At 51.4% G+C, this 10,793-nt stretch overlaps 1 pseudogene; it reads right to left on the minus strand.

Moving 5' to 3' along the window:
* LOC115131751 (major histocompatibility complex class I-related gene protein-like) lies at positions 1-10,268 on the minus strand (annotated as a pseudogene).
* Between the last annotated feature and the right edge of the window lie 525 nt (positions 10,269-10,793).

The following is a 10,793-nucleotide window of genomic DNA, read 5'->3' on the forward strand; positions in this document are numbered from 1 at the left end:
TTAGGTGTTGTTGTTGTCCCACTCCTTAGGGTCCACCGTCAGACGAGACCTCATCTGGAAGATCCCGTCGTGGTTGGGGAGGGTCTCTCCATACTTCACATCCTCATGGATATCCAGTTCTCCTCTCATCCGCATCACCATCACTCCTCTGGGGTAGAAACCTGTAGCATGACATGTCACAACTGGAGAGGAGGGGGTCTTCTGGAGGATAGACACTGGGGGAGAGAAATGGGTGTGGAAAGAAAGGATGGAAGAGAGAGAAGGGTGGGGTAAAGAGACAGAGATGGGAGAGAAAGAATGACAGGGAAAAGATGTAGAGCAGAATAAGGAAGTTGTTATTAACAATACACAGTGTTAACAGTATTGTGACTTATGTACAATTCAATGCACACATTTAAAAACTCAACAGTATTAAATAAGAATTGTGTATGTAGAAGAAATTGTCCCAGTGTTTCTGTACCTATCCTCTGCGGAGTACTCTTCCCATTCTGCAGATACTTCTTGAGACATGTTATACACCTATGGGTGAGGTAATGCTTATACCCCTCATTGACAGCTATGTTACTGTCATACTTGTGTTTGGTGATGACAGCCTGTGGCTTTGGAGTGACCCATGTCATTCTCTTTAGGTCAAATGAGATGAAATCCTCTCTATCATGACCATACTGGAACAACACATCAGTGATACCAGTCTCTTCATCCCACTCACAACCATACATTACCTGGGATATGTGCACACCAGAGAGAGAGAGGCAACGAGAGAGACCGAGTGAGGTTCAGAGTAAGAGTTGTCGAGATATCATCACAGTGTCACGCCTTGGTCATTGTATTTTGTGTTTTTGTCATATGTTAGGGTAGGCCAGGGTGTGACATGGGTTTATATGTTATGTTTCGTATTGGGGTTTGTATTATTTGGGATTGCGGCTGATTAGGGGTGTGGTATAGGCTTGGCTGCCTGAGGCGATTCTCAATTAGAGTCAGGTGCTTTCGTTGTCTCTGATTGGGAACCGTATTTAGGCAGCCTGAGTTTCGCTTGGTATTTCGTGGGTGTTTGTTCCTGTCTCTGTGTAGTTCACCAGATAGGCTCAGTCACTTGGTTTTTTCTTTTCAATTGTTTTGGAAGAGAAGAGAACGAGCGCCATTCTCCTTGCGGAGATGGTGCTAAATACATTAACACGGTCGGTCCCTGGGATTGGGCTGGCCAACACGATTCGGTTTGCTTGGAAGGAAAAGGAGTTTGAGCCTTTAGGACGGGAATCCTTTGGAAGGATAATATTGATGGGGATTCTAAAGCTGACGGTGAAGGACGTGTTTTGTTTCCAAGGCAACTCGTTGGAGGGAGCATACGACGTTGCACTATATACAGAGGAAAAACACGATGATATCCTGAGAAGGGCAAGAGCAGTGGGAGGTGAGAGGCCGATGTGCCACTACGAAATAACAAGCCTGGCGAAGAATAACTTTAGGGTTGTAACTGTAAACATTTACAACCCTTACGTTAAGGACGAAGAGGTGAGGGCTTTTCTGGGGAGATACATGGATAACGTCTCCTCAGCAAGGCACCTCAAAGACTCCCTTGGGTTTTGGAATGGGAGGAGAGGCTTCCAGGCCCTCCTCAGAGAGGACCCAAGGGGACATGGTGGCTACCTCCATCCTCCTGCTATGTTCTCCTAGGGGCTGACAGGGGGACGTTGTATTATGCACGTCAGCCCCCATTTTGCAGACGCTGTATGGCCTATGGTCACATATTCGCCTCATGCAGTGCAAGAAAATGCAGATTTTGGGCATCTGAGGATCACGAGGCGAGGATTGTGACAAGCCTAAGACGTGCCATGGGTGTGGCTCGTCAGCACACCTGTGGAGGGGTGCCCGGCCCGTCAGAGGTCATATGCGTCTGCGGCTGGGGGGAGCAGGAGCGGGGGATGGGGGAAGAAGAGGAGGGGAAGGAAGCACGCCTCATGACCAGAGTTCAGGTCCAGAGGGGAAGGCCACAAGGAAGGAGGAGGAGCCAGAAGCGGCGGATGGAAGAGAGAAGGAAACGGAAGGCACGGGAGTAGGAGAACCAGAAAAAGCGGTGGAAGAAGGCAACCGAGTGGAGGAGCATGAGAGAGAAGAAAGCGAGGGAGGAGTGGTGGAGAAGGAGACGGTGGAAGAGAAAGTGGACTGGGGGAAAGTGCCATGGTGGAAGAGATGAGGGGTATGGTGGAGGAGCTGGCGGGGGAGGGTGGTATCTCTTCACTGCCGCCATCACCAAAGAAGAGTATGAAGAGGAGGGGGCGATTGGCCGACAGTGAGGGGGAAGGGATGGCCAAGAGAGTGATGGGGGCGGGAGAAACCTCTGGGTTGCTGCTGGTTTCCCCAGGCCCTCAACTTCTGTTGGGTGGGGACACATAACAAGACTCAGGACTGGGTACAAGAGGAGGTGGGGAGTTTTTTGTTTGGGGACTCAGCCTCCCCAATTTTTTTCCAAACCAGCTGCAACACTGGGGAAGGGGAGGATTGTGGGGGTAGACCCAGGGTGCAGGGCACCCCGGAGCCAAACACTATTCCTGCATCCTGGGATGGTGTGATGGAGGAAGAGGGGGGGATGTCGGGATTACGGATGGTGTTCTCACCGGTAGATATGGAGCAGGGGAGCATCGGGTGAGTCTCCTGTTTTATGTTTTTTCTGTCTGGGTTTAGAATTTGAGTGTATTACATGTATTTATTTTTCATGGAGTCTAATTTTACTTTTGTTAGTTTAAATGTAAGGGGTTTAAGGGATTTTGTTAAGAGGAGGGCGGTTTTTAGTTATTTGGAGGGTGTGGGGTTTGATTTTTGTTTTTTACAGGAGGTTCACCTGAGGGATGGAGGGATGTTATTAGGTTTAAGAGGGAGTGGGACAAGGGGGAGTCGGTTTGGGGTGTTGGGGGGGGTGCACTCATCGGGGGTAGGGATTTTGTGTGGGCACAGGGAGGTAAAAGTGGAGGATTCTTTTGTGGTAATGCAGGGGAGGGTTATGGGGGTGGATGTCACGATAAGGGATTGTAAATTTAGATTAGTGGTGGTGTATGGGCCACAGGTGGTGGCAGACAGGAGGGAGATGGTGGACTGTCTGACGCCCCTGTGTGTCACAAATAGGAAATTAGTGATAGTGGGGGATTTTAATACAGATTTAGGAAGAGGGGGGGATAGCAGTGCGGGCACCATTGCCAGGCTAATGGCTTGCCATGGTCTGGTAGATGGTGGTCTGCACACTACTCCGAAAATGGACGTAACTCCAGGGAGGTTGAGCGGAGGCTCGACTATATTTTTGTACCCAGGTCTTTGGGTAAGTTGTCTGGGCGGCTGTTGCCTGTTTTCTTTTCGGATCACGACGGGGTGCTCCTGCAGGTGGGGTCGCCAGTCTGCCTCTTTGGTAGAGGGTACTGGAAGCTAGATCGGGATGTGCTGGAGGAGCAGGCTTTTGTTGACGGGTTTTATGGTTTCTTTTGGAGGCTTGAGGGCCTCCGGTCCATGTGCGAGGGAGTGTTAGAGTGGTGGGAATTAGTTAAGGTGAGGATTAGGGCTTTTATAATAGGGTATTGCAAGAGGAAAAAAAGGGAGGAGAGGAGGGAGGTGGATCGTATCCAGAGGTTAATTGAACTCGAATACGAGGCAGGCAACCTCGGCGGGTCGTTTGACTGGGAGAGATCAGGGAGTTGCAGGAGCGGAAGGCTCGAGCTTTCCTTGAGCGAGCGCATAATGGCTTTCTAGAACATAATGAGACTTGTTCTGCTATGTTCTTTAAGTTGGTTAGGGCAAGACAGAGTAGGAAGGTAATGCATGGTGTTAGGGAAGAAAATGGTAGTATAGTTAGAGAACCAGAGGATATGGTCAGGGTGACAACTGATCATTTCCAAGGTTTATTTAAGGAAAGGGAAATAGATGTAGAGCAGGGAAATGTGTTTTTAGAACACTTGTCCAGGCGGTTGCCGGAGGACATTAGAGAAGTGATGGAGGCCCAGATCTCACTAGAAGAGGTTGAGAGCGCTCTTAGGAGGACGGGAAAAGGGAAGGTGCCTGGGATAGATGGGCTGCCGGCTGAGTTTTATCTCAAGTTTTGGGGTATACTTGGACCAGTGGTCCTCGAAGTCTTGAAGGCCATCCTTGAGACGGGGGTCCCGGGGGGATCAATGGCTGTTGGTGTGCTGTCACTTTTATATAAGAAGGGGGAAGTAACAGACCTTGGCAACTGGCGGCCGTTGACCATGCTGTGTGTAGATTACAAGCTACTTGCAAAGGTTTTAGCAGACCGGTTGCGCACAGCCCTTCCCTACGTCGTTCATGAGGATCAGACGTGCGGGGTAGAGGGCCGCTCTATTAGATGGAACCTACAGTTAATCAGGGACTCCATCGCTTGGGTTGAAGATAGAGGTCTGCCTTTAATGGTAGCAGCGCTAGATCAGGCGAAAGCCTTCGATCGCGTGAATAGATCCTTTTTATTCAGAGTGTTAGGTCGATTAGGATTTGGGGAGAAGTTTATAGGATGGATTCGTACATTATATGCCGGAGCGGGGTGCCGAGTTAGTTTAAATAGTCACTTGGGTGATGTTTTTGACCTCTCGTCTGGGGTCAGACAGGGGTGCCCACTCTCGGCTCTCCTCTTCGTTCTGTACATGGAGCCTCTGGGGGCTGCCATTAGGGCAGACACAGGGGTGGAAGGTTTGCTGATCCCTGGAAGTGGTGGGCTGCGTGTTAAGATGACGCAGTACTCCGACGACACTTCCTTGCTGTTGTGCAAGGACTCGTGCCTGACAAGGTCCCTTGCCATCTTTGGGGATTTCACCCGAGCGTCGGGAGCAGTTCTGAACCATGCAAAGTCTTCAGTCAAGTTTTTCGGAAGATGGCGCGGTAGAACGGATGTGCCTGGGGGGTTATCTCTCTGTGAGGGGGCCCTGAGGATTCTCGGGGTCCATTTTGGTCCTCCGGCTCAGCGACGCTAAACTGGAACATGCGTATCGCAGTGGTACAGAGGAAGCTAGCAATGTGGAAAGCTAGGTATTTGTCTTTTACGGGCAAAGTCCTGGTCCTAAAGGTGGATGTGTTGACGTCTCTTTTGTATTTGGCACACATCTACCCATTGCCGGCTTGTCTGAGGAGGCCTCTAGTGAGGCTTGTGTTTCAGTTTATGTGGAGTGGCAGGTGCGAGTGGGTCGCCAGGGCACGCATTATCTGTCCCATCGGGGAGGGAGGTAGGGGGGTACCACATTTCCCCCTCAAGCTGGACTCAATTTTTGTTTCCTTCTTGTTAACGGAGCTTGCTCAGCCAGTGATACACCCGTCCGGTTACCTCCTGCGGGTGTTTTTCTCGTATCAGGCGAGAAGCATAATGGTGTGGTCTAACACGGGTCCTCGGGCGGAACAGCTGCCGTGGCACTTTGGTCATGCGGCCAAGTGGCTGCGTGCGCACCCTGAGGTTGAAGCTGCCCGAGTAGGTTTAGATCACAGGCACCTGTACGAGGAGGTCAGAAAGGCAGGGAGTCCGGCGCCTGTAGTGGGCATCTCGGAAGTGGTCTGGGAGGGAGTGCAGGCGCGGGGTCTGGATAACAGGCTCAAGGACCTGAATTGGTTGAGCCTTCATAAGTGTTTGCCGGTACGTTCCATCTTGTACCGGTATAATTTGGTGCAATCCCCACCTGTCTAAGATCCTCTTGTGGCAGGGAGGAGACTGTGCGCCATGTCTTTTGGGACTGTGCCTTTGCCGGAGTAGTATGGGCTAGGGCACGGGTGTTGTTAGGTTTGGTAAAGGGGGATTTTGTATTGACGTGGGCCAGGTTAGAGAGGGGTGTAGGGAGAGCGAGAGGGACGGATAGGGACAGGTTTCTGCTCTGGCTTCTCATGAGTCTCTTTAAACGGGGCTGTGGGAAGCAAGGCAGAACATGGTGAAGACAGGGAAAGATTGGGGGTGGAAGGGATAGTGAGGAGGGTGGAAGGAGATTTGAGGGGAGGATGAAGAGGGAGGAGAGGAAGTGGGGGCAGCATGCTGCTCGGGGAGAGGTGGAAGGGGGGTTTAGGGCTGGGTGTCATTTAGATTTGTAAGAGGATAGATTAGGGCCGGGGAGATAGGGAGAGGTATTTTGTAGGGTAACGGGGAGGGAAGATGCTCCCCTGAGGTTTTGTTTGTGGTTTATGTTTTAGTTTAATTAGTTTATTTAAAATACCATTATTTGTGTATGTATGTAAATTATGAGTTGTAAAGAATGAATGGTATTGAAGATAATAAATTATTTTTATTAAAAAAATAAAAAAAAATTGGCTGTATTTAGGTTTCAAGTTCTGTTTGTTGTTTTCATAGTATGAGTTATTTCATGTACCACATTTCTTTCATTAAAGTCACATGAGTAACCAACACGCTGCATTTCGGTCCGACTCTCTTTCCACAAACGAAGAACGCCGTTACAGAATCACCCACCACTCACGGACCGAGCAGCGTGTAAACTGGCAACGACGTAGACAGCTTCAGGAGCGAAAGGAGGACGTTATGGACGGTAGAGGCATGGAGTATACGACGTGGGAAGAAATCGACAGGTGGGCGGCCGACCTGGAGAGAGTGCAGGAGCCCGCCTGGGATTCGCTTCAGCAGTGCGAAGAGGGCTACAGGCTAATGGAGTCAAAGAGGAAAACACGGTGACGCAGAGCGAAAACCGAAAGTAACGGGGGAGAGCGCAGAGAGAGAGTAGCTGAGTCAGGAGTCAGACCTGAGCCTACTCTCCCTGTTAATCGTGAAGAGCAGTTGCAGTGGGAGAGGCTGCACCACTTGGAGATTTGGACATGGGAGGAGGAATTAGACGGTAAAGGACCCTGGGCTCAGCCTGGAGAATATCGCCGTCCCAAGGAAGAAATAGAAGCGGCTAAAGCGGAGAGGCGCAGGTATGAGGAGGCAGCACGGCAACGCGGTTGGAAGCCGGAAAAGCAGCCCAAAAAAATTATTGGGGGGGGCTAGAAGGGAGTATGTTTATGCCAGGTAGAAACTCCCTGTGCTCACCGTTGGGCTAGAGAGACCGGGCAGGCACCGTGTTATGCTATGGAGCGCACGGTGTTTCCAGTGCGGGTGCAGAGCCAGGTGCAGCACATACCAGCCCTTCCTATTGGCCGGGCTAGAGTGGGCATCGAGCCAGGTAAGCTTGGGCAGGCTCGGTGCTCAAGAGCTCCAGTGCGCCTGCACGGTCCGGTCTATCCAGAGCCACCTCCACACACCAGTCCTCCGGTAGCAGCTCCCCGCACCAGGCTTCCTGTGCGTGTCCTCGATCCTGTAGCTCCAGTTCCAGCACCACGCACCAGGCCTTCAGTGCGCCTAGCCTGTTCTACACAGCCAGAGCCTTCCTTCCCTTCTACGCTGTCGGAGTCTCCCGCCTGTATAGCGCAGCCAGAGCCTGTCTCCTCTCCTGCGCTGTCGGAGTCTCCCGCCAGTTTTGCGCAGCCAGAGCCTTTCTCCTCTCCTGCGCTGCCGGAGTCTCCCGTCTGCCCAGCACCGCCAGTGCTCCCAGACTGCCCAGCGCCGCCAGTGCTCCCAGTCTGCCCAGCGCCGCCAGTCTGCCCAGCGCCGCCAGTCTGCCCAGCGTCGCCAGTCTGCCCAGTGCCACCAGTCTGCCCAGTGCCGCCAGTGCTCCCAGTCTGCCCAGAGCCGCCAGTCTGCCCAGCGTCGCCAGTCTGCCCAGCACCGCCAGTCTGCCCAGCGCCGCCAGTGCTGCCCGTCTGCCCAGCGCCGCCAGTGCTCCCAGTCTGCCCAGTGCCGCCAGTGCTCCCAGTCTGCCCAGAGCCGCCAGTCTGCCCAGCGTCGCCAGTCTGCCCAGCACCGCCAGTCTGCCCAGCGCCGCCAGTGCTCCCCGTCTGCCCAGCGCCGCCAGTGCTCCCAGTCTGCCCAGCGCCGCCAGTGCTCCCAGTCTGCCCAGCGCCGCCAGTGCTCCCAGTCTGCCCAGCGCCGCCAGTGCTCCCAGTCTGCCCAGCGCCGCCAGTGCTCCCAGTCTGCCCAGCGCCGCCAGTCTGCCCAGCGCCGCCAGTCTGCCCAGAGCCGCCAGTCTGCCCAGCGTCGCCAGTCTGCCCAGCGTCGCCAGTCTGCCCAGCGCCTCCAGTCTGCCAGGATCCGCCAGAAGTGCCAGTCAGCCATGATCTTCCAGATCTGCCAGACAACCAGTCTCTTCCAGATCTGCCAGACAACCAGTCTCTTCCAGATCTGCCAGACAACCAGTCTCTTCCAGATCTGCCAGACAACCAGTCTCTTCCAGATCTGCCAGACAACCAGTCTCTTCCAGATCTGCCAGACAACCAGGATTTACCGGAGCCTACTACCTGTCTGAGCTTCATCTCAGTACTGAGCTTCCTCTCAGTACTGAGCTTCCTCTCAGTACTGAGCTTCCTCTCAGTACTGGGATTCCTCTCAGTCCCGGGCATCCCCTCGGTCCCGGGCTTCCCCTCAGTTCCGAGCTGCCCCTCTGTCCCGAGCTGCCCCTCTGTCCCGAGCTGCCCCTCTGTCCCGAGCTGCCCCTCTGTCCCGAGATGACCCTCTGTCCCGAGATGCCCCTCAGTCACGAGCTGCTCCTCAGTTATGTGGGGATCTGGGTGAGGACTATTAGGCCATGGTCGGCGGAGAGGGTGGATTATCCCAGGACGCGAAGGGGAGGAACAAGGACATTAATGGAGTGGGGTCCACGTCCCGAGCCGGAGCCGCCACCATGGACAGACACCCACCCGGACCCTCCCTATGCTCTTGAGGTGCGTCCGGGAGTCCGCACCTTAGGGGGGGGGGGTTCTGTCATGCCTTGGTCATTGTATTTTGTGTTTTTGTCATATGTTAGGGTAGGCCAGGGTGTGACATGGGTTTATATGTTATGTTTCGTATTGGGGTTTGTATTATTTGGGATTGCGGCTGATTAGGGGTGTGGTATAGGCTTGGCTGCCTGAGGCGATTCTCAATTAGAGTCAGGTGCTTTCGTTGTCTCTGATTGGGAACCGTATTTAGGCAGCCTGAGTTTCGCTTGGTATTTCGTGGGTGTTTGTTCCTGTCTCTGTGTAGTTCACCAGATAGGCTGTATTTAGGTTTCACGTTCTGTTTGTTGTTTTCATAGTATGAGTTATTTCATGTACCACGTTTCTTTCATTAAAGTCACATGAGTAACCAACACGCTGCATTTCGGTCCGACTCTCTTTCCACAAACGAAGAACGCCGTTACACACAGTGCACTGCTTTCTCTGTTCGTTGCATTCTCTCTTATCAGAGACTCACACAGGGAGGCGGCTCTGCTGTTGGTTACAGAGGAGGGTAATACACACACACATGCTTAGTTAAGTTGATATTTAATACCGATGTTAATAAGGGTGGTTTATCATCACTCACCTGCAGTCTGATTGAAGCGCTGCTGGGAAACAACCAGGTTGGTTTTGGGGAGCAGCTCATTACCAATGTACAGCTGAGTGTTTCTCTCCCAGTAGTCAGGCCCCTCGGACTTGGCTATCCACTCCTGTTTATGAGTCATTCTGCTGATGTTACTGTCATAGTAGGAGAAGGGATTTCCATTCACCAGAACCAAAGTCACGAACTCTGGCAAGTCTGGTATTCCTGATGTTCCAGAGTACTAACAAACCGCAGGGAATGCACAGCTGGGAAGTAGAAATATTCTACAATATATTCTACAATTACCACATATACAGTAACCCTAACTCTATGTACTAACTCAACAATAGTATGTAATAAATGACACAGAAGATAGACATACTGACAGATATGGTAGGTTAGTACCTATTGAGAGATGGTGTGGCTGTTCAGTTAAACAGCTTTTTAGGTACACCCATTTAGTACCGTATTGGACACCCTTTTTCCTCCAGAAGAGCCTGAATTCTCTGGAGCATGGAAAAGTTACTCAATTTTTTTGCTGATAGGAGTGAAACCCGGTGAGGCCATCTGCTGCAATAGTCCATCCGTGACACGGACCGACGAGATGTGTGTTACGAGATGCCATTCTGCAAACAACTGTTGTACTGTACTTTTATTTGCCTGTTCGGGGCCGCTTGTTATCTTGCATGATTCTTGCCATTCACCTTCGACCTCTCATCAACGAGCTGTTTTTGCCCACAGGACTGCCTCTGACTGGATGTTTTTTTTGTCACACCCTTCTCTGGAGGCACTCCTTTTCAGCCCTAGACACAGTCTTGCGTGAAAAGTCCAGGAGGCCGACCATTTCTAAAATTCTGGAACCGGCGCACCTGGCACTGATGATCATATCACTCTCAAAGTCGCTTAGGTCACACATTTTGCCCATTTTAACATTCAACTGAACACTAACCCAATGCCTGTGTGCCTGCATTATATAGCAAGCCATGGCCACATGAGTAATTGGTGGTGTACCTAATAAACTGGCCACTCACTGAGCGTACTTTTGAATGTTATTCTCTGAATGATGAGATGGGGATAATGTGCACTATTTCTGAAAACCAACTTTGAAATTCTAGTAAAGTGGAATATTAATAAATTCCCCATTAAAGTAGTTCACAATTGGCTCCTGGCAGCACACACATTAACTTCAGCATGTTGTTATTTTTTTACTGTATGATTTTATGTTTTACTATGTCCCTGTCAGTAAACTTGTCAAGAAATAATGAAAAATAGTCATTTTTACCACTCCAACAAAAGGCCTGAGGAATGCCACATTCAAAACAACTGGGAACTCAAAAATATGAGGTCAAATCATGAAGTCAGTAATCTTCTGGTGGGAAAGTCAGAGCTCTAGAAAGCAGTGACCATGTTGTGCTGCTGCCATGTCATGTGTTGCTAACAT

This window comes from Oncorhynchus nerka, linkage group LG7, assembly GCF_034236695.1.
Source record: "Oncorhynchus nerka isolate Pitt River linkage group LG7, Oner_Uvic_2.0, whole genome shotgun sequence".
Taxonomy (NCBI): domain Eukaryota; kingdom Metazoa; phylum Chordata; class Actinopteri; order Salmoniformes; family Salmonidae; genus Oncorhynchus; species Oncorhynchus nerka.